Source organism: Gouania willdenowi, chromosome 24 (genome assembly GCF_900634775.1).
Source record: "Gouania willdenowi chromosome 24, fGouWil2.1, whole genome shotgun sequence".
Lineage (NCBI taxonomy): Eukaryota > Metazoa > Chordata > Actinopteri > Blenniiformes > Gobiesocidae > Gouania > Gouania willdenowi.
The window spans coordinates 4,970,230-4,988,187 of record NC_041066.1 but is presented as its reverse complement, the minus strand read 5'-3'; positions in this window follow the sequence as shown (position 1 = coordinate 4,988,187).

Sequence of the window (17,958 nt, the reverse complement as noted above, 5' to 3'; positions counted from 1 at the left end):
CCGGCGAAAAAAACAAAGAACTGGTGTAAATACGTTGTAAAACGTGACATAGAGTTTATCTTCCTAAAGACCAGCAGGATGTGACACAGTTACACGTTCTGTTAGATTAATAACTGAGATTTTAATGTCTACCACAGCGGAAGGAAGACGTAAGTCACCATGAAAAATCAGCCAATCACAAGCTCCACAAATTTACACTGCTTTAAAAAGTGTTAAAGAATGTAAAGTCTGTAATAAATATGTCTAATAAGTCATTAGTGAATACCAGAGGACCATGAGTGATCATGAGAAATTAAAAGAAAATATGTAATGAAATAAAATGTCTAACTTAAAGACAAACAATGTGGAATTAACAGTAAATATACATAGTGTTACCTTGTTTATTAACTGTAAGTATATTAAATAAACACCTGTGCTACATATACACATTTATGTTTTTATTTAGGCTGTTTTATAATTTAGGAATTAGTGCTGGCGATATATTGAGATTCAAGATGTATTGAGTTTTCTATTTTGGTGATATAAAAAACTATAATATTTCATATATCAATATATATATATATATATATATAAAAAATTTATATGTATATATATATATTACAGCTTATTATGTATCAAAATACTAGTTTTAGGAGTCGCTGCTTTTACTTCTCAGAACAACATGTAAAGCTCATTAGATGGATTTCTGAGTGCAGATATTGTGCAGCTGTTTGTTAATAAATGTCCCTGTGTGGCATTTTGCATCAGCAAATTTAACCCAGAATTGTTTTTCTTGTCAGACTATATTTGATAAAATTATCAAGATTTATATTGTATATCACCATTTTGAGAAAATATATTGAGATATGAGTTTTGGTCCATATCACCCAGCCCTAGTAGGAATGTTCACAGCATTTTAATGTTAATAAAGGTCGACCTACCAGATTCTAATCACATAATTGTATTTAGTAAGTGGTTGATAAGTGGGTATTTTATATTTCTTGTACACGTATCTTAAAATATAAGGGATACTGGAGCTTGGTTGGGCGGGTGGGACGACTCGTAGTGGGCGTTAGAAAATGTCCCTTATTTTCAAATTCAAAACTTGACAGGTATGAAGTAGGTGTGTAAATTACCAAATAAAAACATGTTTCAAAAGTGTCAGAATAAACTAAGATAATCAAGGTTAGTTAGTTTGGGATGACTGTGAGTCTCAAAGAAGAGAAACTCTAAAATTACAGAATGTCAGGACACACACACACACACACAAGTACGAAAAACAGAGTGACGTGTTTTAAAGCTCATCTGCAAACTGATTCTGTCAGGGAGACTTAGTGACGTGCGGCTGCCTCCTACAGCTTTCCTCCATAACGACGCCGGCCGGCAGCGGCGTTGTGTCGTCCACCAGGGAGACGAAGATGTGGCGAGCTCTAAATCGAGCCTTCCTCAGTTAAATATTAACACTCGGCTTCTTTTGACAGAGAGCAGCCCACCATGTCGCCTTCCATCTACACCACCAGGGAGATGCTACACAGCATAGCACTCAAGCACACACGGATACACACAGGCTGAGATGACGTTCCAACGTTGGTTCAGGAGGCCTGATCTCCTTTCTGTTCATCCACCAGTTTGTCCCAGTGTCACTTTCTCTCTCAGGTCCCTTTATTAAATGCTTATAAGAGTGTTGACTCTCTTCCAACAATGTTTTCATCAATGAAAACAAAAACAAAAAAGTTCACTTTTTATGAATGGACAAGGCTGTAAATACCTCGTGTACTAACCTCAACCTCTGCTCATATTTTATATTTGCATGAGATCATTATGAGCTGCCTGTTACGTAAATGTTGTTGATGAGTGGAAGCACAGGAGTAATTAATGCAAACAGAACAACCTGAAGAGTTTGCAGACTTCAAAACAAGCACTGGAGGAACTCATACTTACAGTGAAGTATGGATTTAACAGAGGTTTCACACCTGGATGTTTAATTCATGAATATTTTCATACTTTCTGATCAGGAACTTGAAAGAGAAAACAAAATGGCTGAACTCATCAATAACGCTGACAACACTCGTCTGCCTATTGAGCGGGTGTTTGCAGGACAGGAGACAAGCTTCACAGACAAAGCGTCTGAATGGTACTCTGTGCAATATGCAAAATGCATTGTTTTATTCTTTAATGTGAGCTACACAACTGTGTTATTTATTTGTTCAGCCTGAAGGAGAAAACTAATGAAATTGATTCGAATACACTGCAGGAAAAAGCACAGCAGATGCATCAAGTCATTGCGAACTCATCAGAAAAAGCAGATCATTAGATTATTGCTTCCAGAACAAACTTCTGTGCTTCTCCAAGATAAACTTTTTATTTGATCACCATTTCTTTGGTCCCTCAACTGAAATTCCACATCATTGTACAGATTAGAAACTAAACCCCAAAACCACTTTTTTACACTGAAAACAAAAGTTTTGGGGTATGAAGTAGTGTTGTTGATTATTGTCCAATTGTTTACATTTTAGTTAAATTATGAATATTTTGTTGTAAATATGTATGAGTGTAAGAATCTTGCTATTGGTAAAGAATGGTGGTTTGTGACATTTTGGTGGCTTCTTACATCATTTGCCTATCACCTGTCGACTCTGTGGTGAGTGGTTGGATTGAGAGAATTCTAAATAGAGACCTAAAGCGAGTATTGAGTAGCTAGTTAGCATAGCATAGATTATTATAGATTTGAAAGTATAGACTGGGCGTGTCTTAAACGCTCCAGGGGCCCCGCCCATTATCAAGACATGTTTTTGAATTTCCAGCCCAGATGCACATCAGCCCAAACCTCTGGGTTTAGTTACTCCTTAAAAAGACATCATTGCCAACATCCACAACAAAGAGAAGGTGGGTGTAGAGTTAAAAGAGGTTTCCAAAAAGCATCGTCATCTTCCTCAATGAAGTCCACTCTGTCTCAGTTGTGACTTCAAATACCAGAAACTAGAGTTATTAAAGAGATGATCTCTGCAAACGCACTGAGCAGCCTCTGCTTTCCTGTACATCCTATCAAAGCAATGGCTCTCTTTATTCTAAGCCATTAGCAAAAACTCCTTGCTCGATTTCACTCATTGTTGGCCAGAGCCTGGCCTGTGTGTGTCGGTGTGCGTGTGCATATGTGTGTGTCTGTGTGTGTGTAATGGTGGAGTTATTAAAAGTTAATCAGGGATGCACCGTTACAGCACAGTGAGGAAGAATTGCCTGTGTCAGTGGCTCCAGGCACTGGAAATCATACCTGAGACAGAGAGAGGAAAGCAGAGGAAGCGATGGAGTGGGGAAAAACACAAAGCAACAGACAGTGGGAAGAGAGTAACACACACACACACACACACACACAGTGAAAGAGCGAGATTGACACACTAATGAACCTGTGTCTACTTCGATGGCCTCAGAATCCCAACATCTGTCCCACCAAACCAGCCTCATTACAACACCATTCAACAAACCCCACCCCAATGCTCCGGCTGCACACACACACACACACACACACACACACACACACACACACACACACACACACACACACACACACACACACACACACACACACACACACACACACACACACTCACTCGCACACACACACACCCTCGCGCCTGTGCTCGCTCGCGGTCACATCCCGAGGAAAGCCAGGGTGATGATGGGAACGTCTGCCCCACTGTAGTTGTCACATCAGATCTACAGCATGGAGGCCGAGGGCATGTGTGCACGCGTGTGTGAGGATGTTTCTACGTGTGTGCGTGAGTGTGTGTGAGACGTGGGTATGTGGGTGGGTGGTATTGATAGTGATGGTGAGGGGGAGGTCTGGGTCTGGGGCTGTGCCTCAGGGCCTCGCCTGCGCTACAAAAGACTCCACTCAACTCCGGTTAGTCGCTTTCACTAGCATATCAGCACTGACGGACTGCACACACACACTCATTCACACACACACTCTCACGCACACACTGCATGCTGGGTATATTTGCTCTGATTAACACTTTCCGCCTCTGTCTGATCAGCAGCTCTGCATTAGCTCAGACAGGAAGTCTCATCAGTTAGCGCTGCTTGTGTCAGTGTGTCATCGTTTGGTTTGCTGTCTGAACTCAGGTAAATCGGCTGGTGTGTGTGTGCATGTGTGTCTGTGTGTGTGTGTGTGTGTGTGTCTGTATGTGTGTGTGTGCGTGTGTTAGTGTTTAAGTGTGTGTGTTTGTGTGTTAGCGTGTTAGTGTGTGTGTATGTGTGTGTGTGCGTGTGTGCTATCACTCTCTTGCTGGGGGTGACAGGTTGGTTGGGGACTAATGCAGCGCGACGGAACTGAATGTGGCCTCGAGCAAAGCAGCTGCCTGCAGCCAGTCCTCATCTGAGCTGTCAGATACACACACACACACATAAACACACACACACACACACACACACACACACAAGCCCATTCCAGTGGAGCAGGAGTTTAGGATGCACACGCACCTATAAACACACTCATGAGCATTAACACCTGCTCACCCCTGCTTCTCCACTCCTCAGTGATGGACCAGGTCTGACTTTTTACAGCAGGATCACAACAAACTTCACCAAAACATCTAACTATGCATCACCTGTGAAGGACCAGCTCAATCAGTGGATGCTCAAAGAGACGAGTATAGTTCCAGTGACTTCTCTCTGTTCACCTGGGCTGTGTTTGAAATGATATACTTTGTTATGTCTACCACTATCGGCACAATACAAAACCCTGAGGGTACAAAACAACATTCAGATTCATTGAGACACACACTGAAACCTCTGAATCCCAGACCGGTCTGCTTCTAAAACCCATTGATCAAATAAACCCTGTGTCGGCATCTGACCAGCAACCCTAAATCTTGACTGTCTCATTTCATCCAAAACCGCCAACAAAATACTCAATCGCCCCATGATGCATTGCGAGCGGAGCGTAAAATCGTCCTGCTAAAAATCAAACATCCCCTTTTCAAAACAAAAGCATATCTTTTTGTCTTCCATTAGCTTTTAACACTTTTGTAAATAGGGCTCCTGTTTTGAAGTTAACCGCATGTTTTGTCAGTAGCACAATGGCGGGTCTCCGAAAATCTCTGAAATCTCAGCATAAAACGTGTGTGGATCAAATTGTACTTGGTCACTTTCTCACTTAAAATGTTTTCAGAAATTTCAAAGGTGGCAAATTAACTTACATATTTAGCCTCAGTGTGCTTCAGGTTGTTGTCGTTGTATCCAAATGCATCTTGGTGAAACTTGGAAGTGTACTTCTGTGGGAACAATGATCATCCTAATTGTCCTAACCATACTTATAGTATATTGTAGACAATACATAGTTGTAGTGGATACCAAGTATGCTGTTTGGAATACAGCCGTGGTCATCTCCATCTGTCCTATAGCCTTACCCACATCATCTGTGCTTGTCTACTTCCTTTCCTCTTGTCATGTAGACGCTACAGCTTTGCTTCTCAGGACTTCCTCTTCTTGGAAAAATCCTCCTGCAGGACCTGAAACAGTCTGACGTTCCTCTGGGAGAGTTTACTCACCTTCTAAAGACTAAATATGATGTTTCCACATCACTGAAAACATGCTCTTGTTTTCACTATTTCTGGAGGCATTTTCCTGTCAATAGATTTTGTTGCTCTGTTGATGTTTGGTGTTTCTATTCAAACAGGCAGCTGTTGAAAATAAACACAAACAATAGATTAGTTGGACTGTAGGAGTTGAGGCTCGCCCTGCGTTGCTCACTGTGAGTCAGCTGAGACGCTCTGCTAGCCTGAACACAATGAACAGCTACAGAATGGATCGATGGATTTCCTGACTGAGCAGAATGTGATGTACTACATGATTCAGGAACAGTGTTTTTTTTCATTAGCTCCCAGCTACTTTCTTTGATTTTTCCTCACTTTAGTCATGCTATTCTTCACATTTACATAATTTACGACTTAGTTTCGTCCGGATCATATTAGCATTGTGCATTTCATTGTAATTTTTGTTTAAAAATGGGGTCCCCATACATTGGATTTATTGTATCATTATTAATGGGGATAGAAATACCGTACAAGCCTTTAAAGCAGTGATTCCCAACCAGGGGTACACATACCCCTAGGGGTACGAAAGCTTATTGCAGGGGGTCCTTGGACATATTTCTATATCAATTTCAAAATAATTGGGAAGCATTCTCATTTCTCTTTTATTTTTTGGGCAGATTTACCACAAAACTAGCAGTACTATGAAATCAAATCAAAGTGAATCAAATCAATCGTTGTCTATAAAAAGCGCTTTTCATACAATAAAAAGCAACTCAAACTATTGCTCAATTAAATACTATCCTTTCTTTGAACTTATTGAAACAGGAGTCATTTGTGCTGTAGAGGCCATTAAATCACACTTCTGACAATATGAGATCATAATTAGTTAGCTATATTTTATAAAGGTGGCAGTATTTACTTACTATTGAAGTAATCACATGAAAGTTGCAAAGGTATTTTAAAAAAATACCTTTGCAACTTTCCATAAAGAACCATTGTTCAAGACACAGGAAGGAAGGAGCCACCTGATACACAAATGAAACTGTACATGAAATTATGGAGGGGGACAGGGGTACACATGATTTGACAAAAATGCAAAGGAGGGTACAATAGGGTGGTCCATCACCTCATGGTTAAGAAGAAAGTTTCATATAACCTCAATTAGGATGCTGCATTATGGCATCCAGAAGATGATTTAGGAAGAAAAAAGAGATGTTTCCGTACAAAGCGTTTCTTTGAAACTCTGGATCTGCCTTAAAAATTCTTAAACATTCCTCCAGCAGATGTCAACAAATCCACGGTGCTTGCAGGACTTTATAACTAACATTTGTATGCAAGTTTCAAGTTTTTTTTTTTTTGCAGAACAAGTAATAAGGAGCAACCTTGTTGTTGTCTTGTGCTACCTCTAAATATGAATTTATTCACATCAAATTTGAACCCAAGTAATTTGGCCATATGGAACCAAATACAGTGTTCTAATGTACAGAATCTAAAAAATATATATTTTTGGACCACCCTACTGTACCCAGGACAGAAAAGGTTGGGAACCAGTGATCCTGATCATGACACCATGATCCAGATAACTGCCAATATCTGACAAAGAGGATATTTGGCACTTGGTGCAATCTCTGAGTGCTCTTGCATTGTTTTTAGTTATTACGATGGACAACATGATCTGCTGGAGCTACAAATTTGCTCTGTGTGACAGTAGCGAGCAGGAGGAAGGCCAGAGGTTTTCTCAGCGGAGGAAACAGAAGTAATATTCTAGTGATTTTGAGGAAGAATTCCAGCAGAGATACTGTATGTGTGACAGCACTCGTTAATTCCTACGACAGCTCTACTTTGGCCCAATTTTAGCTATCACCGATTAATCATCATTGATTAATAGCCGGACCGATTAATCAACAGTTTGTTGTTTCTTGTTTATCAGTGGCTTCTTTGTCCTGAATCATATTTTGGGTATTGTAAGAATTTGTGATAATGTCCAGTATATATCCTGTGTATATAAAACTTATCATTTCATGTACTGGCTGATATATTGGTAATCTGAAGATACATTGGATATTGTCTTTTTAAAATCCACTAATATCTGTATCAGCCCTTAAAATCCCATATCTGCTTCACAAAGACTTAGGATGAACGTTACCTGACCAAACCTCTCGTATTTTATCGATAGAGTGTCACTAAAGAACCTTTTCTTTAGCCTTTAGTTTTAGCTGCTTTACCCCCAAGTCTTCCATCTTCACATCGTTCAAGAAGAAACCACACAGTTTTACACCCTTTGTTGTCTTTAATATGGGGCAAATGCAACACTTTATTGGGGCTGACAATCAACTACCCCCATGTTTACATCCGAGCTGGGGTGGTTACCATGGAGACGGAGTGCCCCTCTTAACTGGTGCACTCAGGAATAATGCATTGTTGAACAGAGCCTGAGGCTACGCACTCACACACACACACACACACACACACACACACACACACACACACACACACACACACACACACACACACACACACACACACACACACTAATCCTGAACATCTGCTGTGGCGTTTGACTATATATGTGTATTTGTGCACATGAAAATGCACAACACTTGCTTCACTGGGCAAATTCATTCATAATCACAGTTCAGTTGGACTCCATTAGATTCATTGTACCTGCCTACAGCAGTGCAGACAAGGACTGTACAGAATGTTTGGGTCACGAATGGTCAAAGTCAAGGAGGATTGACATGTGAGAAGGCATTGTTTTTTACACTACTGGTGCTCCCTCTAGTGGACACTGATCCAATCTGCTCACAAAACACAAACACGAGGTAAATGATGAGCTGCTGTAATAATAAGTGATAATTTTTCAGTGTACTTGTAAATAGTGCATAGTGCGAGCTGGGGCAGAATGTATTAACAACATAACATAATGCTGACAGGCAGTTTGGAGAAGTCCTGGCTTATTTAGGAGTCCAGGCAGGTCCTGTTGGGAATCAGGTACTGGTCCTGAGGCGCTGTACCTGCAATAATTACTCAGCTCTGGAAATAAGTTCATATGGGACTCTCTGCCCTGCAACAAAAAGCACCCATTGCATCGGGGCAGGCTCGAAGGACTCAACCAACCCCATTAGCATTAAGTTCTCCACCTGCTTCTGAAGAAACAAAGTTCATCTCCACTCATTGCAGCTTGAGAGTGAAGTGAACCAAATGCAAGGAATGGAATGAGAAGGGGAAAAAAACGCCATTTAAATAATGCTGAGGTGTTTTAAAAGTATAATTGCAACGTCTGGAGTTGTAAATGCCCAAATGAAAACCTGAGTCGACCCTGACAAACAGAGTGATTCCTGCACAGCAGAAGCTCTTAAAAGGAATAATTGCTCCTTGAATTTTGCAAAAATCTGATCACTTATGCATGCCTGCTACATTTAGGTGATGCACTCCTTGTTTGCAGCCTCCCTGAATCAAGTGAAACTATTTTCTTTTGTGTCTTGTTTTTGCTTCGCCGACATTAGGTTGCTCCTTTCATGGCAATGAAGCTTGTTTAAATTTGAATGCAAATTTGAATTTTAGAGGATAAATGAGGGATGGGGGGTAAAGAAAAGGGAAGAGAGAGGGCGAAAGAGAAAGGTTGTCAGTTGCCTGTCTGTGTTTAATGGAGGTCCCTGGTGTCGCCCTCAGGCACCTTCACTTCACAATTAATGGAGGATCTCTCGGGGGAAAGCCATGCTTCTCAATAACATCTACACACACCCCTAGCTGCAAAAGCTCCCCTCAACACGAGCCCCATTCTTCAAGTTTGTGCCCAAACCAGAGCTGGGTCGGATCCTTCCAGCTTTACGCACGCAGAGCTCGTGGAAGAGGAAGAAGTTAAAGAAGATAGGAGGAAGATGAAAGGAAGTAAAAGAAGGAAAGGAGGAATGAAATGCTCTTTCCTCAGAACTCAGGCGTGATTATATCTCTGCTCTGATCTGTCTGCTCTGCTTTCTCTCCCATATCCACAGAGTTGCAGCTTCTGGCGTGGGTTCTTCAGGGTGTTTATGATATTACAGTATATCTGAAGCGCTTAAAATACTAAAGAAATCTTTTCATACCGCGCTGGTAAACCACAAACAGCAGCTCGCAAGATTAACAGATTAAACTGATAAATGTGTGAACTTCAACTTGATGAGCATTAAAACCAACCAGCGGTTGAAATCACGCTTGTGCAATCATCCCGCCCACAGATGTCAACCTTGTCACCATAGTTCATTAGAGTTTCTTTGATTTTCAGACTCAACAAACAACCCTGGAGGACTTAAAACTTCTGTGTTTCCCACCCCTTCTAGTTGAATAATGGAAACTGTAGATCAGAAGCTACTCATTAGAATCGAACCCACAGTGCCACAAATCACATCTTGTCACACTACAACAATTTTTTTTGTCTTTCAGCAATTAGACAGACTTCCACTTAAACTGCATTTTTTCAGGGGCAGTTTGTACCATCACATCTGTAACAAACACTCCACCAATATGAACCACTTCTACCTCCCCATATCTATTGTTGTTGTGGATGGTGGTGGCACAATGTACACCAGCACAGAATCCCATACTCATGGCATAGCACTATTCCACTTACACAAGCAGATTAATCCAGACTGTGGGTGGCCATCGTGCTTGGTCTTGGTACCATTGCGTTGTGTGAATAGTAAGCCCTTAAAAATGTCTCGGGGCGCACTCATACTTCTCAATCTGTGCTGTGCAACGTCATCTTTAAGTCTGTGGTTACAGCAGTAGAACCTGAAAACATGGCTTACACGCTAATGACTGTTGGTTTTTTTCTTAATGCGCTTTAACAATAACAAGAGCAGTCAGGGTGCAAACCTCCACTAAGTGCCATATCTCCACTTTGCCAGATATTGGCAGTTATCTGAGTCAGTGATCTTGATCATGGTACCATGATCAATAACACTTCAAAGACTTGGAAGGAATGTCTATCCTCATTAATATCAATACAGTAGATCCAAACATAAGGGCACCCACATTTTTGGAAAAAATCATTGAAAAAAAGCACATTCTAGATAGAACTCTGTGGTAATTGTGGAACCAACCCAGCATAACTGAGTCAAATTTTCTTTAACTCATTCAGTGCCAGCCATTTTCAGAATTTCTAGCCCCTCAGTGCCAGCCGCTTCAGAGCATTTTGAATGATTTTTAAACACCCACAGAATATTTTGTACAATGACTATCTGAAATCTGACACCAGATTCTGAAAGATTTAAGTCTCCACTGTAGTTTCTAGCTTGTTTCTTTCTTCTGTAATCAGCAGTTGAATAGAGGCAAGTTCCACACAAATCACCAGTTTGTGAAAAAAAGCTGAGAAAAACGGCTTTTTCTGAAAAAACCTATTAGTGACTTTGAAGCAATTTTTTTTTGCTTTAGGGACACCTCAACATTCCTTCTATAAAACTACAAAAACAACACTGAAACTGGACTTTTAATGGCAACTTTATTATTATTTTGGTATCCTTGTCAGAGTTGCATGGTTTTCTTACTGTATTTTGGCGTTCCTCCAAGTCTCTCCCTCCGTCATTCTCCACACACGCAACTTCCTCCTGCTCCCAGACATGCCAAGTGTCACCGCTTGCCCCATTGTTTTTATTGTTTTCTCTCACCATCACCACACTCTCAATAGTCCACTGAGTTCCACCCATGCTGTGGTCGAGTGTGCGCTGCTGTGAGCTGCTGGGAACTTCAGCATCAACTCTCGTAGTACCATTTTCTGTCTCGTAAACTCCTTTCCTCTCCCTCTGAGCTTTGCACATCACGGGTGATCTGTCATCCAAAGACGCACTGCTACCACCTCCATGTCACCTATTATTTTGCTATCTGGATCACAGTTGAATGTTTTACTTACTGTATTTTGTATTTGAAATGACGTAATATTACGTCAATGGCACTGAATGAGTTAAAATTTGTGAAATACGAACCAAGATATTAATTGTTCACATTTCATTAATGATGAGTCATAATGATTTTTTGATTTTTGAAACTGATCCAGAATCAGTATATTAATCCTGATCCCCTCCAAAATCTGATGGAATCTTCCATGGCGTAAAGTCTATCTTTGGTTTAAATGTAAACGCTGGTGAGAATATTATCTCCTTGGTAGAGGAAATCAGAACTCGCAAATATTCAGCTTTATTTTGGAGGAATTCTTGCACTGTTCATACCTAATTACCACATTTCCCGCATAATGTACCTCCCCATGACTAGCCAAAATATCCAGACGTTAGGTATTAAACAGACCCAGGCATGTTACGGATTACCTTAAAGAGCATGTTGAATGTCTGTTAGTTTTGATTAGGAAAATTGTTGGCCCTATTATTCACATCTCAAGACTTTTTTGAAAGGAATTCCTATGGAGGGACAAAATGACACGTCCTCTTTTTCTTTCTGATCATCCATATAAAGTTCAACATACAGAAAAAACTGCAGTAGATCAAAGGGTTACAATCAGTAGGACGATACAAATGATTCATTTACAGAATAGTTTTAACAGGGATTGCGATGGTTAATGAGGTAATGTAAAGCTTTTATGCAGATGTTCCAGTCTTCACCCTCCCAGAGTCGTTGCTCTGCGGTCGCTCACCTGGGCACTGTCACCTTTTTTTAAACCATCTACATATTCATCAGAAAGCTCATGAATATTGATGAGTCGGCTGCGGGCGCTGTGGGTGCCCAGTGGCTGCAGGGCATTGTGGGGAATTAGCCGCACCACTAATTGTGATCCACCAACACTCCAGAGTGTCAATCAAAATCAGGAAGGATGATACTTTTGGGGGCACCTGTAGCTCTAATATGCATGAGGAGCCGGAGTGTGTGTGTGTGTGTGTGTGTGTGTGTGTGTGTGTGTGTGTGTGTGTGTGTGTGTGTGTGTGTGTGTGTGTGTGTGTGTGTGTGTGTGTGTGTGCGTACATTCAGGGCCACAAGACCACTACGTTGTCATGGAAACCTCCACCATCAGAGCACACAGGACTACGGCCGTGGATCTCACCGAAGGTGACGGAGGTATGCTGTGAAAGAAACAAACATAGATTGTTTCCATTGCAGAGAAAAGCCAAGGGGGCGGATGATGGCGCTGTTTTATAATCAAGAGAGTCACATATTTTAACACTCAGGGATGGATTAAGAGTAAAAGAGAATATTGTGTGTTGGAATAAACAACATTAATTGACAACTGTTGCATTGTTGGGTGTTGTGTGACGTCTATGGCAACATGATGGTCAGAATATTTGCAGATTTGAAGTTAACTTTACTAACTACAATATTTGCATTTCTGTGCTGGCCCGCGTCGCACTGCATTAGCTTTGCATTAATATTACCATTAGCTAGCATGAGCATTAACATTAGCATTAGATTAGCATAGCATTACCAAAGTTTTAGCATTAGCCTACAGCGTTAGTGAGAGCATTAGCCTAGCATTAGTATTCGCCTAGCAATACCATGAGCCTAGCAATACCATTAGCCTAGCAATACCATTAGCCTAGCATTGGCATTAACCTAGCAATAAGGTTTAAAAAGGTTGAAATGGGTTGAACAAGTTGAAAATGCTGAAATTTCAAATAGAAATGTAATAAGTCAAAAAGTTTAAAAGTTACAAATTATAAAAACTACAGCATAAATCTCGGGAACTTTCTGAATTGTTTGATAGCTTATTTGTCAACCTCGGACACCGAGCGGTGTAGGAGGAGTTAACGCAGACAGAAGAAAAAATGGATAACAATAGTGAGGATGCAGGAGGCAGTGTTTGTCATTTGGTGGCAACACATTAGGAGTAAAAACCAACCTAGGTTTGACATAATGCAATTATATTATAATCCAGTATCATAAGAGCCTGTTGGACCAGTTTAGGAGCAGTGTTTGGAATAACAGCATTTAAAATAATGGCGTTAGGTAATCTAACTAATTTTTTACACCCTCACAACACAACACCGTTAACATTACTGAACGTTAAATGCGGTGCGTTACGTGCATTGATTGAATAAACTGTTATCTGAAAGCATCCCTGGCTTCATACGCAGCTGTAGTGAGGAGGTGGGTTAAAAACAAGGTGAGCGATTATGATTGGCTAAGGCAGGGTCATGTTTCATTGTAGCCAATCAGAGCCAGTGTTTTTACACGTGCCAGCACACGCGCAACACACACAACCACTACAGATTTGATGAAGCAGCAGAGATGGCGAGTGTGGAGCAGTCTGATGAAAAGTTGTCATTTTCAAGGTGGCGATACAAACACTACTTTAAATTAATTGTGGTCAAAGGCAAGAACGTACATGTGAAGTGTACAATATATACAGTGAAGTGAAGATTTTGTCGACATCCGTTGTAAGCAACTCAAGTTTAATGAAGCACCTCACAGCGACACACGCATCTAAAAACATCTGAATTATTTGACATATAGCAACTTTTTTTTTAATGTAACGCAAATAGTTACTTTCCTTGGTAATGACTTACTTTTATTAAAGAGTAATTCAATTACTCACTCACTTTTTGGAACAAGCAGTATAACTATAACTAATTACTTTTTTAAAGTAATGTTCCCAACACTGTTTAGGAGACAAGACTATCTGGAAAAAAGAAGACATTTCCAGTTCCAGCTCAGCCGTACATAATGAATCAGCCCTCTTACGTCGTCAGCTGTGTTTGGTTCAGCTTTGCTTATAGATATTGCAGGCCCAGCGGACAACACCATGTTTGTTTCTACTTTGCTCAGATTTGTCAAGTTTACAGTTACATAAAATAACAGAAAGTTGCATTTAGCTTAAAGTAAAAAAAAGCTCTATTTCAGAAGTGGCAACTTACAGTAGAGGAGCAACATGTGGCTCTATTTGCTCCTAATTGAACCTCTTACAGAAAGATCCTATTAAAGTCTTACCAATCCTCTATAAAGCCTCGGATGTCCCGTCAATAGTTTTGTTTACATCACTATGTTGATAGCAGAAGAAGCAGCTACAATGAATGGCACCAGTGTCCGCTTTGAGCTTCAGAATTCACTTTGCATTTTATTCACATTGATATCGAACAATAGCACAGTTTAATAGGTTTAACATAACTGACCCGCATAATGCATCTGGCTTGCTTTTTACATCTATCGAGTCCGCCATAATGAAGGACAACGGCTTCATTGACTTCCCATCATCCAACTCGGGAGAATCTTTGAGAGTCAACAAAAGTCTGGAGAGGCACAAATGGACGATATCTGAAATTTAGTGTCTACCTGCTAAAGACAGTATCCTCATCACTGGCAAAGCAAGTGTTCCTTTGTGTAACCCGAAATAGCGTTAGCATTTAGCAGCAGGCAGGGTAACGTGGGTAACTAAGGTAATACCAACACTTTTAAATTTACAGAGGAATCATTCCCAAAGATTTAAAGACCCTCAATTGACAGTTAATAAACTTTTAAAACATATTTCTGACAATTTAGTTGCAAAGCATTTTGTCCCAAATATCTAAAAGATAGAAATTGACATGGTAGATAAAGGGGGAAGTGTTAAACCCAGATGCTGAGGGATGAGATGGAAGCAGAAACAAAGTCCTGTAATTGAATAAGCTAAATCCCAGAATGTGCTTAAACATAGAAACAAACTCAAAAATGAAATTAATTACAAATCAAAAATATCCATAAAACAAAAGCATTCACTCAATAAAGTAGTACAAGGAGCACTTCTTCTTCTTCTTCTTCTTCTTCTTCTTCTTCTTCTTCTTCCTCTTCCTTCTTCCTTCTTCTTCTTCTTCTTCTTCTTCTTCTTCTTCTTCTTCTTCTTCTTCTTCTTCTTCTTCTTCTTCTTCTTCTTCTTCTTCTTCTTCTTCTTTTGTTCAATGGCAGGTGGCAACCAGTGTTACAGATGCATTACTGACACCTGGTACTATACTGATATATATTTCCCTTAATCTATAAAACCCCTAAATTCTTTCCTGCAACTCACTTTCTTTTAAAACATTAAACATTGCTTTATATTTACCTTCCTCAATGTTAAACATATTATTAAGATTAAATCATTGTCCATAATGCTTTAATTAGTCTAATAAGCCTTAATAAGTCTAATTTGTCTAATAAGTCTTTCTCTTAATGTTCTTGTTTCTCCCACTTTCTGCTTCATTTTATACAAATGGCATCTTTTAGTTCCTTAATCCCAATATTTCAGCCACTCTTTCATTACATTGGTCCTAATTATTGGTTTAGCTTCGCTTTTACCTCCATTAGCTCGTTCTGTGTGAGAGTGTTTTGCCAGAGCATCTTCCATCTTGTTTCCGTCAATGCCTCTATGAGCTGGGATCCACAAAAATCTAACTTCTGTCCCACTATGTCTGAAAAGTGAATCATGCATTCTATTCAGCATCTCCGGTCTGTTTCGTGATAACATGGTCTGCAATGATAACAGGGATGATAATGAGTCTCAACATACTATAATCACACTAACACCTAATACCTCACAGAAACATTTTCTGCGCTTTAAGGTTGAACCACCCATTTAACTTTATTTTATTTACCTTTATCTAACCAGGTTAATCATTAAGAACCAATTCTCATAATGACAACCTGTGGCAGAAACACCAATAAAATGACTATTAATAATGGCTTAGATTTATATCGTGCTTTTTTTCAAGGAGACTCAATGCACGTTCAGAAAACATTATACATTCATACCAGTCATACCGGTGGTGGTAAGCTACAATGTAGCCACAGCTGCCCTGGGGCATACTATGAAAGAAGTGTGGCTGCCATTTTGCACCTAGGGCCCCACTGACCACCACCAACACATTCATGCACAATTATTACCCATTCATGTGAGGCAATGTGGGTAAAGTGCCTTCCTCAAGAACACGACAATGACAGATCGGGATTCGAACCCCCAGCCCTTTGGTTACTAGATGACCCAATAACCGAAGGGTTTTGTCTGGTTTGACGAAAAATAAAACGTTTTCTACGGAGCATAATATTCCACATATATTGCCAGACTAAGGTTTGTCTAAGATCTTCTGTCAGGTGTGAGTTCACGCTCGGCTGCACTGAAAACTTTCTGAATCCTAAATGAGAACCGGCTGTTTGGCCTTCGTTTCCAAGCGCACGTATCGATGGTAACTCTTGTTGTGAAGAAGTTCAAATGTAGGCCAGGATGCAATACTGGCTCATAATTGCAGACATGCTACACTACACAATGCATTTAAATATGCATGAAAGCATCCAATATGTGCCCGCATGCAACGACTCAGAGGATAATTTCATGAGAAATTCATGTTGGATCTGTGTTCTCTGTTGTATCTATCGACCTTTACTGTGACATTTTCTGTTCAATGTAAAGGTATTTATAACTCAGGATTTCAGATTGCAACATGAATAAAAACCCAATAAAAGATATTTGCATGTCAGAGGGTGAAAAACCACGACACGTGTTAAATATGTGCTAAAATTACACGCCATCTTGCATTTTTCACCTCTTGATGTGACACCTTTTGATTTGTGGCATGTGTGTGTGTGTGTGTGTGTGTGCAGTGAAGACATCCAGTGTTACTTCACCAAATCTTTTCCTTTTTTAGTGGAAGTTTTTTCAGAGCTGCGTCTTGATGAATTGCATGGCCCGGTGTTGGAAGTGCAAGATGCAACAGTGTATTGCAGGTGAGTGAAGTCATTAATATTTCCTCTGTATCAATATAACTGGCGAAATGGGTGTGTGTGTGTGCGTGCGTGCGTGCGTGCGTGCGTGCGTATGTGTGTAAGCCTGAGATTGACAGGTGGATGATCTCAGCGAGTGGAGCACCCTGGGATCGACTGCATAATCAGGGAGACAAAGGAGCAGAGGAAGAGACGAAGAGAGGGAGAAAAAAAGGGTGAGGGTAGGGAGAGGATGTGTGTGTGTTACTTGTGTGCGTGTGTGTGTGCGCGTTACTTGGGTGTGTGTGTGTGTGTGCGTGTGTGTGTGTGTGTGTGTGTGTGAGAGAGGGATGAGAGGAGCAGAGAAGTGCGGAATAGTAAAATTCCCAGGGGGTGAAGGGGGTTGTGCGCTTTCGTTTCTGTTTATTTCCCTGCATTCGTTTGAAATGGTTTCTGTGTGTGTATGTGTGTACGTTCCCCTTGGTTTGTGGGTCTATGTGTGCACCTGTGTGTGTGTGTGTGTGCACTGCTATATGTTAACCATTAGCTTCTCTGTTTATGTGGCAGGTGTTTGATTGTGTGCCGCTGTAAATGGCTTCATTGTGAGAACAGCAAAGGTTCCATATCAGGAGACTTTCCTGGTAATTACACCAACCAGAGCAGTCACACACTTCACACACACACACACACACACACACACACAGACAACACACACACACCACACACACACACACACTGTTGCAGTAGCATGTTTCCTCTCTATTGTGGTGTGGCCAGGTGTAATTGTGGGTGTTTGTCTTGCCATAAAGCAGCAGATATC